The sequence below is a fragment of the Vicugna pacos genome, chromosome 1, assembly GCF_048564905.1.
Source record: "Vicugna pacos chromosome 1, VicPac4, whole genome shotgun sequence".
NCBI lineage: Eukaryota > Metazoa > Chordata > Mammalia > Artiodactyla > Camelidae > Vicugna > Vicugna pacos.
The window spans coordinates 1,867,444-1,891,872 of NC_132987.1; the positions used below are offsets into that span (position 1 = coordinate 1,867,444).

The window sequence follows — 24,429 nt, forward strand, 5'->3', positions numbered from 1 at the left end:
CAGCCTCTCCAGCATTTATCATTTGTGTACTTTTGAATGATGTCCATTCTGGCTGGTGTGAGGTGATACCTCATTGTAGTTTTGATTTGCATTTCTCTGATAATTAGTGATACTGAGCATTTTTTCATGTGCCTATTGATCATTTGTATTTCTTCCTTGGAGAATTGCTTGTTTAGGTCTTTTGACTATTTTTGGATTGAGTTGTTTGGTTGTTTCTTACTAAGTCGTATGAGCTACTTATATATTCTGGAGATCAAGCCTTTGTCGGTTTCATTTGCAAAAATTTTCTCCCATACTGTAGGTTGTCTTTGTTTTACTTATGGTTTCCTTTGCTGTACAGAAGTTTGTAAGTTTCATTAGGTCCCATTTGTTTATTCTTGCTTTTATTCCTATTGCTTGTGTAGACTGTTCTAGAAGAACATTTTTGAGATGTATATCAGATAATGTTTTGCCTATATTTTCTTCTAGGAGGTTTATTGTATCTTGTCTTATGTTTAAGTCTTTGATCCATTTTGAGTTAATTTTTGTGTATGGTGTGAGGGAGTGTTCTAGCTTCATTGCTTTACATGCTGCTGTAAGGTTTCCCAACACCATTTGCTGACGAGACTGTCTTGATTCCATTGTCTATTCTTGCCTCCTTTGTCAAAGATTAGTTGACCAAAAGTTTGTGTGTTCATTTGTGGGCTCTCTATTCTGTTCCATTGGTCTATATGTCTGTTTTTGTACTAGTACCATGCTGTTTTGATGACTGTAGCTCTATAGTATTGTCTGAAGTCTGCGAGAGTTATTCCTTCAGCCTCTTTCTTTCCCTTCAGTAATGCTTTGGCAATTCTAGGTCTTTGATGGTTCTATATAAATTTTATTATGATGTGTTCTAGTTCTGTGAAATATGTCCTGGGTAATTTGATAGAGATTGCATTAAATCTGTAGATTGCCTTGGGCAGTGTGACCATTTTAACAATATTGATTCTTCCAATCCAAGAGCATGGGGTATCTTTCCATTTTTTAAAGTCTTCTTTAATTTCCTTCATCAATGGTTTATAGTTTTCTGTGTATAATTCTTTCACCTCCTTGGTTAGATTTATTCCTAGGTATTTTATTACTTTGGGTGCTATTTTAAAGGGGCTTGTTTCTTTACTTTCTTTTTCTGTTGATTCATCATTAGTGTAAAGAAATGCAACTGATTTTTGAACGTTAATCTTGTAACCTGCTACCTTGCTGAATTCTTCAATCAGCTCTAGTAGTTTTTGTGTGGACCTTTTAGGGTTTTCTATATATAGTATACATGTCATCAGCATATAGTGACACTTTTACCTCTTCTTTTCCAATTTGGATCCCTTTTATTTCTCTCTCTTGCCTGATTGCTGTGGCTAGGACTTCCAAGACTATGTTGAGTAGGAGCGGTGATAGTGGGCATCCTTGTCTTGACATTTTTATGTTGTTGATCCAGTGTTTCTGATTCATGTCATAAGTCTGGTGATCTATTTTGGAGAACATGACTGGCCGTAAGTAGTGATAGGAAATAGAATAGGGAGTGAACTTTGACCTTAGGGTGCTGCATGGAACCCTGCCTGACTCATGTTGCTAGTCTTTTGTAAGCAAAAAGTGAAATGCCCATCAGGCATCCCAGAGGGAAACTTCGTGTAGAAAGACGCAGAGTGTAGGGTGGTGAGGACACACCAGCACCGCACAGGCAGCCCGCCCCACCTCGGGACGGCCCACCCCGGCTTGCTTCTGTCTCTTATTTACGTGGGTGTGACATCATTTCCCAACCTCCCTTTGTATGATTCTTTATGTGCACCATCACCCATACTAATACTGATACATTTTTTCTTAAACTGTTGTGTATACTTTAAAAATCTTTATCTCATGATTTGCTAAAATGTGTTATATATTTTTTCTGAATACAGATTAAAACATAATTACTAAAAAAAATGTTCAAAGCCTGTCACCAAGCAACCTAAAATCAACTAGCATGATGGCAGTGAAACACATCATAATATACTAAAAGACTAAAAACCTGGCATATATTGGGACAGATGCATGTTACCCCAGTCCTCAGGTTTCTGTTCCAATCCTGATGATGGAAAGTGGGACTGGAGAAATACTTTGGGCCCCTCTCTCCACCTTTCTTACTGCATCTTATGCAACAAAGAAGAATCCTTTCTGAGATTTACAGGAGCTCAGGTAGAGTGTTTTGTAATTCTGTCCTTGGTGTTCAGGGTGCAGGGCCTGTTAGTCCCACGTTGGAGTTGGGTTTGAGTGAGGAAGATTGAAGTTGTCTGACTGTTCATTTGTGGAGTAGTATGAACCTCTTTCTCTTTCTGCTGTGAGTCTAAGCTTCGTTCTCCTACCCAGCTTTACTAGGGAATCCTTTATTTTGGATAAGAGTATATACATTTCAATATCCTTCTGTCTTCTGTTTTGTTTTCAAGCTGGTTAAAATCCATAGTTTCTACTTTATTCTAACACAAATTCCAGCACAACACTTAGTTATAAAAACAAGTGAGAGAATGAGAGAAGAAAATAAATGCTTCTGTAACACAGCAAAATACTCTTGTTTATGAACATTTTGTGATAGCTTATTATGAAAAAGTTTCTTTTTTTTTAAGTTGATTTAACTTGATATTCAAATATTGTGTCTACAAGTTCTCACTTCCCCAACTTGGGGCTTGATTCATGTGATATTATATATAGTCTCCTTGGCTGAGTCTACACTCTGGAGCAGGGGAACCCTTCCCTGTTGCTTAGTCTTTGGGACACAATGAGATGTAGTAGAATTGGAGTTGGAGTTGAAGTTGGGCAAGTTACTTAACTTTCCTGAATCTGTTTTCACGTGTAGAGAATGGGGATGGCAACTCATAGGGTTGTGAGGATTGAGGTAATGAATGTATTGTACTAATTTGATGTCTGATCCTTCCCCCTGTGCCCCCTGCACACACTCACAAATGAGTTAAAGATACCCTTTGGAGGGTTCTTTTTCCCTACCCAGTGTTCATGGTTATCCTCTGGGACTCACTAGGCATCAGCAGCTATAAAACCTTCATTCTGGATCCAGTCCTTCTCTTTCCACCCTCTTCTCCCTTCATGGCCCTGAACTGAGGTTTTGGAGCTACTCCTTACTCCAGAGGACTCATCACTTGGGACTCAGAATTCATCATTTTCTTTGCTTCATGGCTCTCCCCATGTCCCATCACCAGTTCCAAGAACTCAGGCTGTAGTCCAAATCTTCTACTTTCCCACCAACCCAAGCTCTGTTTACCTAGAAGGAACCAGGCTGAACAAGTGTACAGCACCTCACTGGTACGTGGCAGGCACACAGTAGGTGATCATTACCTATGAATTTCCTTTCTTGGACCTGGAAGCTGTGAGCTGGTTTTTACAGAGCTGTATTGACTATTATGATTGAGTACAGTGATCTAAGAACTGTGTTTTAATTTACTATTTTTTTTATTATTGAAGCAAAGTCAGTTTACAATGTTGTGTCAGTTTCTGGTGTACAGCAAAATTTTTTAGTCATACATTAATACACATATTCATTTTCATATTTTTTCACTATGAAGTACTATAAGATCTTGAATATATTTCCCTGTGCTATACAGTATAAATTTATTTATTCTATATATACCTGTCAGTATCTGTAAATCTCAAACTCCAAGTCTATCCCTTCCCACCCCCCTCCTCTCTGGCAACCACAAGTTTGTCTTCTGTCTGTTTCTGTTTTATATTTAAGTTCATTTGTCTTTTTTTTTTTTTAGATTCTACGTATGAGTGACATCATATGGTATTTTTATTTCTCTTTCTGGCTTACTTCATTAGAATGACAGTCTCCAGGGCATCCATGTTGCTGCAAATGGCATTATGTTGTCATTTTTATGGCCAAATAATATTCCATTGTATAAATATACCACAACTTTTTCCAGTCATCTGTTGATAGACATTTAGGTTGCTTCCATGTCTTGGCTATTGTAAATAGTGCTGCTATGAACATTGAGGTGCAGGTGTCTTTTTGAATTAGGGTTCCTTCTAGATATATGCCCAGGAGTGGAATTGATGGGTCATATGGTAAATCTATTCCTAATCTTTTGAGGAATCTCCATGCTGTTTTCCACAGTGGTTGCACCAAACGACATTCCCGCCAGCAGTGTAGGAAGGTTCTCCACACCTCCCTCATAGCATTTTTTAAGCACACATTTCAGTGTTCTGTCAGCTGTTGTTGGGTTAAAGCAAGTTAAACAGATTAGCTTATGTCACCAGTTTATAGGAGCATCTTATCAGAATCAGCAATTTCTACCTAGTTCATGGACTATGGGAAGAGTGGGCTGAGACATCTGATCATGTGGAGAATGGGGTGTGTGTGTGCATGTGTGTGTGTGTGTGATGATGGTGGTTCACTGGGGGAGCCTCTCAGCTCAGCTTGTCCTTGGAATGATAGAGAGCTTAGTAGTGACTGGGCACTGGCGATTTAAAGAGCTAGAAACAGGCCCTGATTGGCCAACCAAGGAGAGGCAGTGCTGGAGCTCAGGTCTGCTGAGTTCCATTGTAATTCATAACTCTCCAGCTTAACTAAGAATTTCTAAGGAGCTGTTTTCTACCCATTCCTCTACTTAAGACTAGTCAGTTTGTACTGAAATTATCTACAAATTCAATGCCCAAGATCTTCAATCAAATTGTGTATTTCTCCCAACTACTTTTTTTCAAAAGAAGAAAATTGGTGGGAATCTAGATCACAATTCTGTGATAATTTAACATTACTAAGAAACAGCCTACCCCTGCCTGCCCCCCACCACTCCACTGCCAGTTGGACTGAAATTGTTTTAGTGACAGTATCTTTATAAAAACCAAAGTACAGAGCCTTTCACAGAGACTGAGCTTTCACAGCTTTTCAAAAAAGAACAAAGGCTGGGGAAGGGCTGGAATATAGAAAGAGGCAGAGCTAACCCCTTGGAGCCTTGTCCCAGCTCTGGGCCTGTCCTTGTGTGCAGGGTGCATATGAGGGCCTTTCTTGGGCACTTCTGGGGGAGGAAGGATGCTGAACACCTTGAGCACTAACCAGTATTGTGGGGTCAGGGAGGTGTGAGCAGCCGTGGCACTTGTCAGCTCTCTCCGTAAGACTCTGAAGGGATCCTGCCCACCCACCCCTTCTGCTGATGGGGAAATTGAGGATCCCAGAGGTTAACTTGCCAGAAGTCCTGCAGCTGGTAAATAGTAAGACCAGGACTAAACCACCTCATGTGTCAGACTTCATAAGCTCTGCCCTGACCTCTGGTCCTGTGGCCATGGATTCCTATCTGCTGACCGTGGCCAGGACCAAGCAGGCTCTGCAGCGCTGTGTCTATGGCTGAACCTCCCTCTGGATGTGAGGCTCACATGTTTCATGCAGGTCTTTGGTCATCCGATAGCAGAGCATCCACAGAGGGAAACCATTATTATTTGGCCCAGGGGATGTGTAGCAGTCATGGTGGTTGGCATGACACTGACCCTGTGCCTCTCAGTGCCTTCCATTTGGGCCACCACAGCTCTGCTTGTGTAACAGAATGCAGCAGTGACAGCTCTGTCCTTTGCTCTGAAGTCTGCCTGGACCTCTTGACTAGTCTGGCCCTTGCTTCTGTGGGACGCTAACCAGCCTGTGCCCTCTCTCCCACAGATGCCACCTTCACGAGGACTGCTGTGGTTCCCGGTGCTGCATGCGGGCCCCCTCCATACAGAGGCTCTTAATTTTGGTAGGTTACAACTATTCCTGGTCCTGGATGCTTCTGACCCCCAGGGGCCCTGCCCAGTCAGTTTGTCACAGCCACGGTGACATCACCTTTACCCGAGGTCGTGGTCTCTGGGCAGCCTCAGTCAAGAACACAGGTACATTTGGGCTGGCTTCATGACAGCTCTTCTGCTCACAGAGTTTGCAGAAAGCTCGTGCCCACTCCCACAGCCTGTGCTTGGGAAGAAGTATTCTTTTGGAAAATGAACTGGACAACAGCCTTGTCCTTCAGTGGCTCTGACACCAATTCTGGAAATGGAGCTGAGGCCAACTGTCTAAAGAATCAGAATCAGCAAATGTCATAACATTTCTGCTGCCTGGAAATCTTCCTTATTCACATTGTGTCAGCTGAGTCCCAGCTTTCAAGACAGCCTGCCTGCTTGTCCATCCTCCGATTCTGCTGAGGGAGGTTGGAAGAGCTGTTTGGAGTCTATAAAATTGTACTTTGGGAGGGAACGAGGGAGCAAAGCTGACACAGTCCTAGAAGGATAGGGGAAAGATTTTTATTAATGAGGGGGGACCTCCTGTGGCTTGCCATCCTCTGAGGATGCCTGTTTGGAGGTTTGGGGATTTCTGACTCTGCAGTTAAGAGGCTTCAGATGGTAGATGGCAGGGCATGTGTGGGAAGGGGTTTGCCTAAAGCCAAAACAGCCTTTCCTGTGCCCACCACCTTCTCGCTGCTTCACTGCAGGGGCCTGGTCATTGAGGCAGACCCCATGAAGGGTTAGGACCCAGCTTCAAGGTGTAAGCTTCTTTGGGACGTTCAGATTCAGCCGCACCTGAATTCAGACGACTTCCAGTCCTTTCCTGAGCATGTAGCAGCAGGCACTTGAGTCTTTTTGTGAGGTTTTGCTTTTCCCCTCTGACAACTGTTTCTAGTGTTTGATTAGGGGAACCAGCAGGAGGTGGGGACTCCATGTGCCATGTTGTCTTTAACAGGAGAACCTGTTCATGCTCATCATCACCACCTCCCTGATGGACATGGGCCATTTGGGGGCTGGACTCACCTGCCACATGGGGCCCTGAACAGTGACAGACTGGTGCTGGCTTCTCACCTCCTAGTGCTCAGGGCATCAAGCTCTATAATACAAGGGAAATTTCTTAGCCCAATATCAGTGTGCATGTTGAGGTGAAAGAGACTGGTACCAAAGCAGGGGAGAGGAGGACAGGGGGAGGTGGCATTTCAGAGCTTTGCTTGGTTTCACACATGCTGTCTCTCAGAGTTTGCTCCTTGGACCTTGTGGTTGAAGGAGGCAGGACTGTCTGGGGCATGAGTCGTGGAAGGGTTCAGCCAGGTTGGTCTGAAGCACCATCTGAACAGTGATGAGGTTGTGGAAATGCTCGTAAAAGTGAAAAAAGCAAAGAAACCTGTCACAAGTTAGGTATTATGTGATTAGAAAAAGGATAAGTTGAGAGTCTGGGAGAAGTCTGAGGGCCTGGCCGCTCCTGCAGCTTCCGTCGGCCCTCCCAGGAAGTGCTGCCTGAGCCTGCAGCCAGGTGCTCCTGAACTGTTGGCCGGCATCACTTGTCAGGTCAGGGCACACCGGCAAGTCGGGGGGAATCCCCACACTGAGCATCTTGTGAGAACCGTCCAAGGAGGGCAGGTCTCACGAGGTTGGAGTGTGAGGTGCCAGAGGTTTGGTCGAGTCCTTTGAGTTGAGATTCTTATATCAGTGTCTAAACCTGGGATACAGCCAGAGAACACCTTGATTTCTGAGTCTGTGGTGACCCAGCTGAGGTCAGAAGATTCTTGGTACATGTCAGGGTCCCATGGCCTTAGGGCAGTCAGGCTCCTGAAAGAGACAGATAACAGATAATTACACCCAGAGACTTTGAAACCAGTGCTCCAGAAGCAAAGCATGGAACCTCTGTTGCCAGAAAAGTTGGGGGAAGCTGCACAGCTTCTGACTGGGCCTCAGAGAGGACATTCCTTACCAAGGGACATTTACCAAAGGACATTGCAGGGACAGAAGGAGGATGGACCTCGTGAGGGGGACCTGGTGAAGGGGTGATGGGGAACTGGTTAGGGGCTGGTGCTGGGGGAGAGGTATGGAGGTTGTGTTGATGAGTTCAAACTTGTTCTGCTTGCCTCATGACAGGCCAGTAAATCGGGAGGTGAGGTGTTGGGGCAAGGATTAGCGACTTTATTTAGAAAGACAGCAGACTGAGAGGATGGCAGACTAATGTCTTGGAGAACCATCCTGCTCTAGTCAGAATACAGACTCCTTTCATAAAAAAAAAAAGAAAGAAAGAAAAAGAAAGGGAGGGGGTGTAGTTGGTTGTTGCAAACTTCTTGCTGCAGGCCTTCTTTGTTCTTGCAGCCGTGCATGTAGGCCAGGTCATGGTGTCCCTGCAAACCTCCAACAAAACAAAGGTTATTCTCTTACTTTGCAACTTGTCATCTCTACATAAGTGCCGAAGTGCTAACATCCTTAAAGGTCAGCCCCCAGAATAGGCTCTCCTGTGTGTTTCAGGCTAAAGGCAACATTGTTTCACAAAAGGTGCAGAGCTGGCAAGACTAAGCCTAGAAAACAGGGCACAGGATTAAAACTAAAGGAACAGCTCCAACATAGAGCCAGAGCCAGACCCATTCTCTTCTATTACAGTTGGGAGCATAGAGCTGGGTGTGGAGTGACTGGAGGAGGGCTGCTCTCCAGCCTGGCTCCACCTGCCATTGGAGGACTCTGGTCTCCTTACGAGAACACAAAGGTTTTGGAGAGTGCTTTTGTAAGGAAGGCCTGTGCTAGCTCTAAAATCTTAAGGAATCTTGAAGCAGGATGGTCTGAATGACACCCCCGGGATTAGAAAAGTTGGAGAGTTGGAAAGCGCACTGCAACAGAGTGCAGACTGGCAGGTGAGTGCTGCCCTGCTGCTGGAGCTCCAGCGGGGTTGGGGTGGCCCTGATCCGCAGTGGCTCTGCTGCTGCTGGGACCTGCGTTGAGTTGAGAGCTGCTTACCAAGTGCTGGGGGGAGGCAGGGAGGGACTGTAAAGATGAATTGAGGACTCCAGATTACTTCGGATGGTAGAAAAGGCACCGACATCCTCTCTTAATCCCAAGCGACACTCGGAGGGCTAGAGAACTCAGATTTATTGCACTGGCAGGCCCAGAGGAGTTAACAGTCCCGATTGCAGGTTCGTGTACAGACTTTTATAGGGTTTTAGGTTTCGGTTTATAAGAAGTCACGTGGTGTTAGGTTTTTGCACCAGTGGAAAGATTTCATGCGCTGGTGGGGTGGGGAGGGGCAAGTTTTGATTTCCTAGAAGCAAGCTGTTTTACAGAAGCACAAAAGCGATAAGCAGTGTCTCTGCTTGGGAGGCCTTGCTGGTCCCTGTGGCCTTTTCTTCTCCAGAAGAAGTCATTCATTCATTCATTCATTCATTGAGTGCCAGTGATGCAACAGTCACTGAGAATCCTTACACAAGCTGGGCAAAGGTCCGGTCCTTAAAGCAGTCAGGCCTGTGTCTGTTAGACCTTAGGATCATGGTAGGAGAAGATTCAGCTCTATTTAGAACCTAGAGACTTTAAATCAGCTTTTTCATTGATCATGTGTTTTTTCTATTCCTGTAGTTCTTCTATAATGAAGATGTGCTCTGGGAAGGGCACTTTTTAAATTGTCTTTCTGGATGGCCATATGATAATGGGGAGAAAACTGCTAGCAAGGATCATGTGCTTACTCTCCTTGCTTTGACAGTGAAGAAAATGGGGAGAAATAGATAGCGAGGACCAGCAGTAGTGTTCAAACAGGATTGAGAAGGCACCTCCTGTTTTGACTAACATGGAATTGAGGTCAGAGCCACAGACAGGAAAGTAATTGCACCAACCCTTTGAAGCCATTTGGATATACTTGAGACCGAAAGCGCACTTAGAGAGCTTCTTGGTGGGGGTGGCCTCTGTCCAGGGGCACCCCAGAGCGCGCCAGGCCATGTGAGACCTCCACCAGAAATGTCCCTGGGGAGAGGGGCTAGGGAGGACCCTCCAGGTCAGTCAAGCTCCCTGTCCTTGTCTCTCCTCCTTGCAGTTTATGTGTCCTCTGCAAGCATTTGGAAAGGGCATTGCCGCTGAATGTGCTCAAAGGAAAAAAATCAGGCCATGTTTATTCACTAAAGTTCTGGTGATCAACCCTCTGTGCATTTGTGCTGATAAAAAAATGCCACACCTGTTGTATGTCTGTCACCTCATATTCTTACCCGATATTATTGGTGCATCTTTTATGCATGTTTATGCAGCTCAGATATGCACATTATTTGCATTTTCTTTAAAAATTATTTCACATATATATTATGTAGAAATGGTAATGTCCTTGGCATTCTTAATGCTTCTGGACTAAATATTAATTATGCTACTAAATGGTAATTTGCTTAGATATTCTGTCATGGCTGATCATTTGTTTTCTTTTGCTTTTTATTCATTCACTGCGTGTTTATTGTGCTTTTACTAGTATTCTGAGTACCTATAAGTAGTGCTGCTATAGACATTTTTGTACAAGTTACATCTGGCCTATTTAGGGAACATTACCTAAAGTGGTGCCCCAGGGTCAAAAAGAATTTGTGGTTTCTTAATTCATATAAAACACTGCTTTAACTACCTAAAACTCAAAGGTACTGTGGTAGGTAAATTCGAGTCTCCCTCGGGACACAGGCCAGTTCCCTATCTTGACATTATATGTGAGAGGTTTTTTCCCTTTGAGACAGAGGGGTGTCAGGGGCTCTGGCGGGCTGGGTGGGGGTGCCTGCTCCTTCCAGCTCCTGTCTCTCTGCCCTTGTGTGGTGGGCTGGGTGGGGTGTGCCCCACTGCAGATCCTCTGCCCTGAAATAGTTCCCACTTCCCCCTCCATTCACACACTGCAGGGAGACAGTTGGAATTCTAGGAGCAGTTCCTGCCTTGGTTTTTACAGACTTTCAGTTTGCAAGTTGAGTAAGTGCCAGAGATGTGCTGCACAGTATAGGGACTGTCGTTAATAACACTGGGTGGTATACTTCACAGTTTGTTAAGAGTGCAGCTCTCATGCTCAATGTTATCATCAATGAAGAGGGTGAGAGGAAATGTTTGGAGGGGATGGGTATGTTTTTGGTATCTATGATGATGGCTTCATGGAGTATATTTATCTCTAAACTCATTAAGTTTTAGACATTAAATATGTTCACCTTTTTTATGTTGATCACACCTCAGAAAAGTTATTTTCAAAGAAGAAAGAAACGGGAATGAGTGTGGGAAGAGCTCGCTCTCTTCTGCTCTTTAGACCCAGAGGTGCAAGATGGGTGTTTGCTGATCTGTGTCTTACAGTTTTCTTCCATCAAATTCTCCCTAGGGTTTTCTTTTTAAAAAGATCATCTTTATTATTTTTTACAATGTTCCTCAAAAATTTGAATGTGTATTTTCCACAACAGTTCAGAGGTTGCTGTACCCTAAAGTTTGACTTAAGGTTAGTATCATTTTTCATGCATAAGTGGATTTTTGTTCTTACGTATTTGGAAATACCTGAATGGCTTCAAATTGTACCCCAGAATAGGGTAATGTGAAAATTTTTACTTAAAATGGGAGCTAAAAACTAGATTTTATTTGGATTAGTCTGAGTTTTCAGTCTCCTTTGATTTTTTTTTTTCAAGAAACAGGCAGATCAGAGAAATGGATAAAAGACTAATGAATTTCCTGTTCCTTTCTGTCTTCATTACATGGATTTTTAGCGCCCCATGTGGCCACAGATGCAAGATGCCGTGTGTCCTTGGTCCATGGTAGCATGTCTGTGGTTCTTTTCCTGGGCTGTGGCCTCACCATTCTGGTTGAATGTCCTCAGCATCTCAGTATTTCTAGGCAAGGATGCCAGGCACCCCCGTCACCCCCCTCTCCTTGTCCCCATCTCTTTTCTGCATCACAGTGCACTGTCTTGTCTAACTGGAATCCTCAGCCCCCCTTATAATAAATAGGTCATCAGATCCTGCCTAGTCTTACTTCAGACTGTTATCTCACCTCTGAGTAATGCCTGCTGAAAGCTTTCCCAGTCACTAGCCTCTGCCAGCTCATCTCTGTCTTCAATGTTGCCACCAGGAAGTTCTTGGTGGGGAAAAAAGAGGGCAGAGGTCATGTTCTCCTGCTTAAGGGTCTCCACCAGCTCACTTTGCTCCCGGCAAGTCCAGACTTCTCAGCCAAGGAACTAGGTCTCCACCACCTCATCCCCCATCCTCACCCTCCCAGTGCCTTGGGTGAGCAGCCTGCCCACCAAGCCCCACAACTCACTGGGGCCTCAGCCCCCACCCTCCCTTTGTCCCAAGCCATTTCCCTTCCTCCTACTCTCCTGGGTGCTCAGCCAGTTACTTTAAGTGCACTTTTTATGGTGACTTTTTTTTTATTGCTGTTAACGTCAGTTTGCAACATTATATTAGTTTGACATTTACAACTTTATATTTCTGCTATTGTATACCCTAGAGTGTCTTTACCACCAGAAGTTTACTTTCCATCCATCACTATACAGCTGATCACCTTTACACATTTTGCCTGTCCCTTCACCCCAACCCCCATCCCCATAACCACTGCTCTATTCTTTACATCTGTACATTTGTTTTTATATTCCAAATATGAGTGAAGTCATGTAGCCAAATTTGTTTTTCTCTAACTTACTTCACTTAGCATAATATCCTCTAAATCTCTTCCATGTTAACATAAATGCTACGATTTCATTCTTTTTAATAGCTGAGTAATATTCCAACACACACACACACACACACACACACACACACACACACACACACACACACACATCTTCTTTATCCATTTTTCCATTGATGGACACTTAGGTTGCTTCCATATCTTGGTTGTGAATAATGCTGCTGCGAACATTGGGGTGCATGTATCTTTTTGAATTAGTGTTTTCATATTCTTTGGAAAAATACCCAGAAGTGGTATTACTGGATCATATGGTAGTTGTATCTAAATTTTTTGAGGAGCTTCCATACTGTTTTCCACAGAGGCTGCACCACTTAACATTTCTACTTACAGTGTACAAGGGTTCTGTTTTTCTCCACATCCTCACCGGTGTTGCAGCAAAGTGTGTTACAACTCAGTATTACAGCTCAGTTGTGACAGCAGCCTGAATCCAGGTGAGAGACCAAGCAGCATTCAGAGAGTTGGAGAACTCAGATTTATTATGTCAGTGGGCCCAGAGGAGTTAACATTCCAAGCTCTGGACCCCGTCTGTAGGTTTACACAGCCTTTTATACGCTGCCAGTCTAGACTTTGCAGCATTTTGCAACATCATATGGAAATAAGGTATAACAAAGGTGACTAATTAGGAATAAGCTTTGTAGAAATGGACCAATCAGGAGTGAGAGAAATGCACCAATCAGGAGTGGTGGAAATGGACCGATCAGGAGTGAGCTCCATGCAAATGAAGTGCTACAAATGGACCAATCAGGAGTTAGCTCAGGGAACCAATAGTGTCTTAGGGGTAAATTCCACTTTTCTTAGAAGCCTTTTCAGAGGCAAAAAGTGAGATGATGCCGCTGGGCTAGGGAACTGGATGGTGCTGGTAGGAAAGTAATGGCCCTGCCTGGGGCTCCTGCTGGTCTTTTTCATGGGGTTTCCCACTTCATTACCCCCTTTTGATGCTCTCTTTAACATCTGAAGTGAGCATCAAGTTTTAGAGTGGTGCCCCTTACTCGCCACTGGGCCCTTCCTGGTCCCAGGACCTGTACTGTAACTTGTAGCTGTAGCCCTAGTGACTCTATTCGTGAGTTGATAAAATGGGTAATGGGATTAAGGATGCAGCGACCAAACAGCAGTGCTAGAAGGATCATAAGGAGGGGGCCTGCTAGGGAAAGAAGCCAGGAGGCCCAACTCCAGAGGTTATTTCATTGTGCTCAGGAATTTGCTAATTCCTGGTTCCTGCATTCAGCTCGATCTTATAGTTGTTGGACCATATTTCTGTCAATTCTTGATTGATTTACATCGAAACAGCATTCCTCTTTTAGGAAGAGACAGAGTCCCCTCTTTTCGGCAGTGAGCAAGTCTAAACCCCTCCTGTTCTGTAGGACTGCTGCTAGGGAGTCCAACTGGTTTTGTAGAGTCATTAAGGACGCAGCCACTTGTTTTAAGTCTTCAGTAACCTCAGCAGATAACTGCTGGTAATAGTGGGATGATGAGGCTATTCCTCCTATTCCTGTGCCCACTCCAGTTGCTAGTCCCAGCCCAATGAGTAGTGGTATTAGCTGGATGGCCCTTTTTGAGTGAGTATGGGCCATCAGGGGTACGGGAAGGCTCTGGTTATTAGGTATTAAATCCATCTGAGGGTTAAGGAAGGCCAGTGTGTAAATACCTGTCCAACTGGCTGGCAGGCACTGGTAGGCGTGTGTCCCGCATACAAAAGAGGTTCCTGGGCTCAGTGTGCACCAGGGTTTGGCAGGCTTACAACCATAAGTAGTTGTGCAGTTATGGGTTTGGGCACACTGGACAGTGACCAGATTTCCTACAGAATGTCTTGTCCCTGGGTTGTAGATGCAGTCAGGAGCTGTATAGGCCAACTGTACCTTAACTGACTTGGGGCTTACATCTTCAGAGTCTGGGGACCACCCAGGGTGGCCATTAAACTTGGTTAGATCTGAGAGACCTATCAGGCTGGCTACATTTTGGAGGGGGCCGGGCCGCAGGCAGAGCCAGCAATCACTTGCTAGTTGTGCATTAGTAGTATTAAGAAGGTGACGGACCTTGCTTAATAAGGAACTTAATTGGTGGTCCCGGTTATAAGGCGTGGGCCTAGGGCTATTTTCTTTTCCCAACCCTTACCAGGTCTATAGAAGGGCCCTGAGCCTGTGGGCCAGTGACTTTTTCTGGGGAGAAGGTCCCTGCCAAATGCAGTTTGGTTAATGGGTCCCACTGGAACACCCCTGTCATTGAAAGAGATATGTTAGCAACTATTTTTACAAGTATCAGAATGGCTTGGGGTTTCTTCTTCTTTTTTTTTTTTTTTTAACAGGGAGGTATGGTTACCGCAGCAGACACTGACCATTAGGCTTCCCATTGTAGAGAGAGAGAGTACAGCTAGTATTCGTTTCTAGCCTATGTTCCAATCCTGGGGTGCAGCAGCCGTCAGTCCTACAACTAGCAATATAGCAACAATACTAATTAATAAAATAAAGTAGGGGTGGCAGTGAGAGTTTATTTTATGTCCTGATCGGTGGTTCCTCAGGCTTCCGTCATGAGTTGACTAGCCAGCTTCTGGGTGTGGCTAGAGCAAGGCTTCTTGCTCTCTGGCAGGTAAGGTGGGTGTCTCTGGTCCTGATTTCAAATGGCTCCTCGAGGTCTTGGTTGAGACATCCTTGTCTCACAGTGGCACTTCTCTCTTTACTCTGGTGTGTTGAATCCACAGGGTGGTACCTGCAACTTTAAGAGCTGTTGGGATGGTTAATATAACTGGGTAGGGGGCACCTCCAGCTGGGTTCGAGGGACTGCTTTTCCCAATCTTTTACCCAGACTTGATCTCCAGGCTCATATGGATGTGAATTGTTCCCAGTGAGACTGGGATCCTGTCAGTTACGCACCTATGGACTTTCTGCATAGTATTTTCAAGGCCCTGCATTTGCTTATGAAGTTGTAAGCTTCCTACTTCTCTAATTTTTTTTCTAGTATAATTAGGGGAGGGGGTTTCCCATATAGGATTTCAAAAGGGGAGAATCCCATCTTGGACCAGGGGGCATGGAGTACCCACTGGAGAGCCAGGGGCAGAGTGTCAGTCCAAGGTAGTTGAGTTTCTCGACCAAGCTTTATCATATCCCGTTTTAGGGTCCGGCCCTCTACCTCGCTGAACTCTGGGGCCTGTAGGCCGCATGTAGATTTCAGCAGATGTTTAGTGTTTTTGCCACTTTTTGTGCTATTTCTGCCATGAATGCGGGTCCATTGTCTGACCCTATGGTTAATGGCATCCCAGACCTGGGAATGGTGTCTCTGAGTAAGGCCTTTGTTACTTCTCTTGTTTCCTCAGTCCACGTTGGGTATGCTTCTACCCATCCTGAAAAGGTACAGATAAAAACCAGCAAGTAGTTGTATCCTTTGCGGGGCCCCATTTTTGCGAAACCCGTTTCCATATCTTCAGAAGGGGCCTGGATTTCTCTTGGTCCATTTGACCCCTGTTGTGCATTGTTCTGAGCACATGTAAGGCAGCACTGTGAGACTGAGGCACAGGGATGGAAGTCAGGGGATCAGACAGTACCGTTCCAGCAGGGCCTCTAAGGTATTCTTTCCCAGGTGGGTGAGCTCATGTTGTTGAAGGACCACCTGATGGGCTAATCGTTCAGGTATGTTTATCCGTTTGTCAGGCATCACCCACCATCCTTCTTTTCCGTTGGTTCCTCCTTTAGTTTTGGCCCATGAGTTTTCCTCTTGGCTATATGCTGTAGATGCTGGCAGTTTGGGCGCTAGTCAAACCTTCGGGATGGCCCCAAGCTTTCTGGCATGGCCTGATTGACTTGCCGCTTTTTGCATAGCCTGATCTGCTAGTTGGTTTCTTCTGTTTATGGAGTCATTTCCTTTTTTGGTGTTCTTTAACAGTGGATGATTGATATCTCTGTGGGCTTCCAAATTGCGTCTCTTAGAAGTCCGTGGGGGATTCATCTGGCTTTTGGATCACGGCGGTCTTAGACATATTGGTTGGTTTCTTTGCCCCGGCTTGCAATTCATGTAGGAGGGCTCTCTAATATGTCTGCAGAACCTCCTGTTCAGCTTGGGAGTTAGAGTTCCATTCTGGTCTTGTGTCTGGGGCTGCATCCTGGGCCCATTCCTCTACATCCATGGTTCCCTCTGGGGCCTGCTCTTGTAGCCATTTTCTAGTTTCTGTTATGATCTGCTTTCTTTTTTCAGTATTGAAGAGTGTCAGGAGCAGCTGTTGAATGTCATCCCAAGTCAGCTGGTGGGTCTGAAAGATGGACTCTAGGAGGTCCGTCATGGCCTGGGGTTTTTCTGAATATGGCGGAGTGTGGTGTCACCAGTTCAGGAGGCCTGTTGTACTGAAAGGCTGGTAGTACAGGATGGAGTGGCTGGGCTGTACGGAGCCATCATCGTTAACATGTTGGGGCCCTTGGGTCTCCCAGAGAGGCATCTAGAGGGTGGCCACTGGCTGGGTGGCCTGCAGGGGTGAATGGAGTTTCCTCCCCGTGGGCTCCTGACCCGGAGCCCAGGGCCACTGTGGCAGTACAGGCAGCGGTGGACCATCTGGTAGAGGCAGCTGTGGTGGAGCCACAGAAGCAGGAGGAGCATATGGCAGGGGTAGCATTGGCAGTTCTTCAGGGTTCCCTTGAAGGACTGGCTTTGTTGCACCTTCCTTTTTTATTTTTACTATCTGGGCCACAAGGATCCTACACTGTCCCTGATCATTTGTGCAGAACTGGACCCATGGGGGCAAGGTTTGGGCAATTGTTATCCAAGAGTCAATATATGAGAATTGGTTGGGGTGCCCCAGGGTCCCGATAATTACTCGGTACATGGCCCAGATAGTTGGCAGGTGGAGTGTGCCTTGTGAGGGCCATCCCACTCCAAAGTGGGCCATTCTAACTCGCACAACGTGCACAATTTTCCTGGTGACAATGTAATCCTATAGTCTCCTGAGAAATCCTTTTTGAAATTTTTAATCATGCAGTTCAGACTGTCGGCTTTGATTTTGAGGCTCCCATTATTACTAGTTAACAGATTTTATGGCTTATAGGCTTGAGTCTGCTCCTGGCATTGCAGACTATGACCCCAATATCTGTTTTTCTACTCCTCAAAAACTGGAGTTCTCAAAAAGCCTGCCACCTCACTAGGCCTAATATCTATCTGTTTGGCTGCAAGTGCTGCCAGCGAGTTACAGTTTTACGTTAGCCAGCTGTGCCTGATGCTCTTCCAGGCCTAGACAAGCTCTAGGGTTCCTTGCATAGAGTCTTTTTATAGCCTGAATTGATAAAACATGAGGCCAGGATGGCTGGCTGGTGGCAGAATAGATGGACCAAAAGGGGACCGCAGAAGAGGGTTCCAGCCAGTCCTGGGGTGGCTCCCTCTGGCTCAGGTCTTGTGGTCTTAATTTTATACAGGAGGATGGTTTATTAATTGTGACAGGATATTCTGGGGGACTGGTGACAAGATCGCATCTGAAACTTTTTCAAAGTAGTCTCGTCTTAGTTCCCAAGGGCACAGGAGTCATGTACTCATAGACTGTTCTATGTCCCCTTTCCCTCCCTGTGTAGCCACCCTGTGCTGGTGTCGCAAACGAGACAAAGGATTTTCGCAGCGTTCGCCTGGCCGCTCCCCTGGCGCGGGGACAAAGGTGACTCTTGGCTTTGGCGGGTCAGTATAAACCGCTGACTCCAATCAATACCCCAAGGGGCGGATACCGCTGTGAGCTGTATGAGGTCACCATGGAACCACAGGTTGGGACTCACTCGAACTCCGTACCAGAATGCCATGGAGCTACAGACTTGAACCTGATCGTTTGGTTTTCAAGCCGCACACACACTCACACAAACACACAGAGATTACTTGTTCATTTCCCTATCACCGGGGCATCCCTGACCTAATCTAACCTGATCTCCCCGTCCGGAATACCGTCGGATGGGAAGCCTAACCTGATCTCATCATCTGAAATACTGTCAGACAGGGAGCCTGCAGGAGGCAATCAGTCTCCTCTTCTGTCCAAGTGGACAGAACCTGAATACCCTAACCTAAATATGGACACTTCCCAGGGCTCTTAACCTTGTTTGGTCATGTTGCTTGGTGAGTTGACTCCGTCCCTCCATTTAGTCCAGTTGGGGCACAGCTGCCCAGACGACTGAATCACTTCCACGAAGGAGGACCCAGAATACCATCGGGTGGTGCACCTCATTCACTTCCAGAATTCCTTATCTCCAGGTGGTTGCTCCGCCGCCCCGGCAGCTCAAGGGGCTGGCATGGTTGGAATCTCGCTGGGGCCTCCAGAAATGTTGCAGCAAAGTGTGTTACAGCTTGGTTGTGACAGCAACCTGGATCCAGGTGAGAGACCAAGCAGCACTTGGAGAGTTGGAGAACTCAGATTTATTATGCTGGCTGGCCCAGAGGAGTTAACACTCCAAGCTCTGGACCCTGTCTGTAGGTTTACACAGCCTTTTGTAGGCTGCCAGTCTAGACGTTGCAACATTTTGCAACATCATATGGAAATAAGGTATAACACAGGTGACTAAATAGGAATAAGCTTTGTAGAAATGGGCCAATCAGGAGTGAGAGAAATGCACCAATCAAGAGTGGTAGAAATGGACCAATCAGGGGCAAGTTCCGTGCAAATGAAGTGCTACAAATGGACCAATCAGAAGTTACCTCAGGGAACCAATAGAATTTTAGGGGTAAGTTCCACTTTCTTAGAAGTAATCCGTTTCAGAGGCAAAAAGCGAGATAATGCTGCTAGGCTAGGGAACTGGATGGTGCTGGCAGGAGAGTAATGGCCCTGCCTGGGTGTCCTGCTGGTCTTTTTCATGGGGCTTCCCACCTCACCACTATTTTCTCCTATTCAGAAGGTTCCCTTATTTTTTTTTTTACTTTAACCATTTAAAAAAATTATGTATTTATTTTGCAATATCATGTTTTTTGAATTGCAGTATAGTTGTACAATATTATATATTACAGGCATACAATATAGTGATTCACAAATTTTTAAGGTCATAATTCATATATAGTTATTATAAAATATTGGCTATATTCCCCATGTAGCTTGTTTTATACCTGATAGTTTGTACCTCTTAATCCTCCACCTCTATCTTGCCCCTCCCCCTTCCTTCTCCCCACTGGTAACCAGTGGTTTCTTTGCTACATCTGTGAGTCTGATTCTTTTCTATTATATTCACTAGTTTGTTGTATTTTTTTAGATTCCATATGTAAGTAATATCTTACAATATCGTCTTTCCCTGTCTGACTTATTTCACTTAGCATAATGCTCTCTTAAGTCCAACCATGCTGTATGCCGGAAACTAAGACATTTTAAATCAACTATATTTCAATTAAAAAGCAAATGAACAACAACTCATTTAAAATATGAGGAGAAGAACTGAACAGACATTTTTCCAAAAGAGGAAATACAGATGGCCCACAGGACATCATCTCACACCTGTTAGAATGGCCGTCATCAAAAAAAGCAAACAAACAAAAAAACAAGTAACAAATCTTGACAAGAATGTGGAGAAAAGGGAACCCTTGTACGCTGTTGGTGGGAATGTAAATTGGTGGAGCCACTATGGAAAACAGCATGGAGGTTTCTCAAAAACCCAAAAATAGAACCACCACATGGCCCAGCAATTCCATTCCTGGGCATATATCCAAGAAAAACAAAAACATTAATTCAAAAAGACACATACACCCCACTATTAACAGCAACACTATTTACAATAGCCAAGACATGGAAGCATCCCAAGTGCACATCAACAGATGAATGAACAAAGATGTAGCATATGTATGCAATGGAACACAACTCACCCACAAAATAGGATATTTTGCCATTTGCTGCCCTTCATTCACTTTTTTTTTAACTTCAAAACCCAGAATTTGTTAACTGGCATAAGCATTTCCATTGTATCCAAAACAACAAAATACCTAGAAATAAACTTAACCAAGGAGGTTGCCTATACTCTGAAAACTATAAAATGATGAAGGAAATTGAAGATGATACAAAGAGATGGAAAGATATCTTGTGCTCTTGGATTGGAAGAATCAACGCTATCAAAATGACCATACTATCCAAAGCAACCCACAGATCCAATGCAACCTTCGTCAAAACACCCACAACTTTTTTTTCAAACAGAACTAGAACAAACAATTCCAAAATCTATATGGAGCCATGAAAGACTCCAAATTGCCAAAGCAGTATTTTGTAGGTCTTCTTTTTCTCTTTCTTGTTTTTGTTCTTATGGTTTGATGACTAGAGAATTGCTTTTAACATTTGTTGTAAAGCTGGTTTGGTGGTGCTGAGTTCTTTTAGCTATTGTTTATGTGTGAAGCTTTTGATTTCTCCATCAAATCTGAATGAGAGCCTTGCTGGATGGAGTATTCTTGGTTCTAAGTTTTTCTCTTTCATCACTTTAAATATATCATGCCACTCTCTTCTGGCCTGTAGAGTTTCCGCTAAAAAATCAACTGAAAAAAAATTGCATCTGGTTCTACGAGGAGTGTGCAGTGTCGGGGCAGCAAGGATTGTTTTCCTGGTTTCTCTTTTTGCTAGCTCATTGTTACTGTATAGAAACACAACAGATTTTTGCATATTGACTTTATACTCTGCCACTTTACTGCATTTGTTTATTATTTCTAGTAGTTTTTTTGGTGGAATCCTTAGGGTTTTCTCTGTATCATTGTGAGTTTTAACCCGTTGTGTATACTTTGGGCTACCGACTGTGCTGAGTGCATCAGCAGGACTTACAGCTCAGGCACCAAGCAGACTTATGTCTACGAGCTGGGTGAACTCAACTTAGGGTAGGGATTTGCCATGGCCACACTGGGGCCTCACTTGATGCATATTTATTGCACACCTTCTAAGGTGCTGCAGGTGTGTGGGGCACTGGAGTGCAGCCTGGGTCCCAGCACTCACTCATCCCCTTGTGCACTGCATGGTTTACACAACCATATGTGGGAGCACTGTGTAATCTGCACAAGTAACTCTACAGTCACCGACTGTGTTCAGCGCTATGGGGAAAAGTTCAGTATGCTGAGAAGCCTTGCAAGTAGGAAGCTCAATCTAGTGTATGGATGGAAGGGACTGAAGAATATGTAAGAATGGTTAAGTGGGAGTGAGGGTGGATCCAGCATGAGATGGAGAAGCAGCCAGCGAGGCTATACTGATCTTCCATTGCCACCATCATTTCACACACCTGCCACCGAGACTCCTAGCTGCAGAGTCCAAACTGCTGCTGTAGCCCCAGCAGCCACAGCACCAGCTGCAGGCTGGTTTTGAAGGATGGATAAATGTATTGTCCCTGTGAGCAATGAGGACTGGAGGTACGTGGCCAAGTGCCCAGCAGAGCCTTTCCCATGCCTCAAGGTAGTGTGGTTTGACCCAATTCTACCCTGCAGTTGGGGGCATTCAGAAAAATGGGGCCGTTTATTTCCTTCCCAGCCCTCATGATGCTGTTACCACTGGGCGGGTGAGAAAGCATATTGACCTTTTGTTGGGGATGTTGATTTGGTGCCCTCACCTCTCCAAGGTGCGTCACAGCGCTGCTGAATTTACCGTCATCCTTCCATTTGTATGCATCTTTCAGGCTGCTCACAGGATACAGTGGGCAATCTCAGCTATACAAGAGCAGCATAGGAAGGCTTGCTTTGTTCCAGGGGAGCACAGAGTTCCCGTAATTTCATTGCAAAATCAACGGCTGTGTCGTTAGTTAACAGGACTATGCTTGGGAGGAATTTAATTACTTTTATTTGATGTTGTAGAATTAGTAATAGTGAAAAAAATAGGGTGTTTCTCAATGATTCTGGTCTTGATAGCGCCTCTTCCCATCGTGGGATGGGGACACTGTTCCCCGGGGAAGTGCGCAGCATGGGAGGGAGGCCATGGGGTGGGGTGGTCTGGTAAGAGAAACAGAGCACGCTGACTGTGCACAGTAGGTCTGCAGGCCCAGGAGAGGCCTGGTCGGTGTGAGGAATGTGGCATCTGTGCCACGCACAGGCCATGCTCACCTATCTGCTGGGCGGCTCTGCTTCCTTCTGCCCTTCTGGGGGAGGGATTCTGGATTCTGGTGAGCTTTACTTATTCATGAAGATGAAAAGGCAGGTTTTAAAGAACCAATACTCATGCACTGGAGGGCTAGGGGAGGGCAGCAGCTCACATGGTGCGCGGAGGGACACGCACTGGTGTTCCAGCCGGGACCAGCACCGCCATCCAACAAGGCTGAGTGCAGAAGGGCAGATACGAAGATGCTCATAACTGGGGTGGGCGGGAGGGGAACGTGTGGCAGCTTCATGGTTCTAGGGCACTGGCGTGGCTGAGAGCAGGACTAGGGGGAAGAGACTGGCAAACGCGGGATGGAGGCAGAGGTTCAGAGGTGGGGCTCCGAGGCCACCCAGGAACCAAAGGAAACACAGGCTAAAGCTGCTGATCAAGAGGTCAGGGCCGAGACCCAGCTCCGCTGGGCCTTCACAGGCAAGGCTGAGAGGGAGGAGTGGGGAGGAGCATGGTCTGGGGACCAAGAAGAGGCACCTAGGAGGCCTGAGGTCTGTGGGGTTGGGGCAGCCACTGTCTCTCCAGAGCCTCTGCACCTTACCTGCAAAATGAAGTTGTGTAAAGAAGAGTGATTCTCAGTGTAGTGAGTCTATACAGAGGTGTCCACAGTGTAACTAGAGAAGGGCCAAGCTCCCTGAGTGCTGCAGATCCTCAGGCCGCCCTGCTGTGAGCTGAAGGGCCTGTGGACACACCTTCCTGGGGAAAGAGGAAAGACCAACCCTGTTCATTCCTCCCTTTTTTGAGAAAACACCAGGCAGTCAGCGGCACTGTGTTCACATGAGGAGGGTCTGAGGAACACGTGCTCACTGCCCTTTAAGAACTTGCAGAAGGGGTTGCTGAGTGAAGGTGACAAGAGTGCTAAGGGGTCGGACTTCCACTTATAAGATGTGTAGGTCCTGGGGCTGTCATGTGAGCATGGTGACTGTCGGTAACTTTATTTATATATGAAAGCTGCTAAGAGAGTAGATCTTAAAAGTTCTCATCACAAGGAAAGAATGTGTAACTGTGAGGTGATTAATGATAACTCATTGTGGTGACTATTTCACAGTATAGACGTATATTAAATCATTATGCCATACACCTTAAATTTATCCAGTGTTCTATGTCAATTATAGCTCAATAAACCTGGAAATAAAAAATAACTTTTAGAAGAGTGGGAAGAATATAAAACCTCGGCTACAGCACAGCTGTGGAGCTGGGTTTCAGGGAGATCTGAGCAGGGCCTCACCGACCTTGTGTCCTGGAGGCTGGTGTCAGGGGGCTTTCAGGACACGAAGGAAATGATGACATTTTAGTCTGTCAGTCAAGATCAAGGCCGCGTAACCATAGCAGGACAAGTGTGAAGCTGTATTTAGGGAAGAGGGTGGTGGGTGGTCGTGATGCCAGCTGTATGATCCCACAGGTGTAGTTGGGAATGACATGTGTGATGTTTATGTGATTTAAATTGTCTTTAAAAGTGGTTAACTTTAATGTGACTAATGCTCATTAAAAAAATAAAACAAGTAGTAGTCTCATTGGGAGATACATTGTTACTCCTTTCCGTCGGCGCATTTATGGGGAGTTTGTTGATGATTTTCCGACTGTTCTGGTGTCCCAATCCTATACTAAATCTGTCAACCTGCAGTAACGGTAGTGGCCTGAATAAGTGATCCCAACTGCAGGAAAATGAAAATCGTAGGGAGTGTGTTTTGACAGTTTAATTACCTTCCAAATCAGAGCTGAAACACAAACGGGGCTGCTTCAGTTGTGAGAACAAGCTTCTGTCTGCCTGTTCTTGTGGGATGGGAGGGCCCCAGAGTTCACGTATGTCTTGGCAGAATTTCAGCTGTGTAATCTGTACAAACCATGACAGGTCAGCCTGAAAGGCCAGGTACCTAACACAGATATGGCTTTCACCTCCATCCTCCCCCTCCTCCCAAAGAAGCCATAAAATAAGGGCCGCCTTCTTTATGGACAATCCTTGCAAGAGACATGTG

General features: G+C 45.4%; 1 long non-coding RNA gene across 3 annotated transcripts in view; it reads left to right on the forward strand.

Annotated features, from left to right (window-relative positions):
• LOC140699229 (uncharacterized) overlaps positions 1 to 23,973 on the forward strand; it is a 53,149-nt gene extending 29,176 nt beyond the window's left edge. For all 3 annotated transcript variants that reach the window (XR_012077248.1, XR_012077247.1, XR_012077246.1), the window contains 2 exons: positions 5,648 to 5,723; positions 17,964 to 23,973. This is a non-coding gene — a long non-coding RNA (uncharacterized lncRNA). The remainder of the gene's footprint in view (positions 1 to 5,647; positions 5,724 to 17,963) is intronic.
• The last annotated feature ends 456 nt before the right edge of the window (positions 23,974 to 24,429 follow it).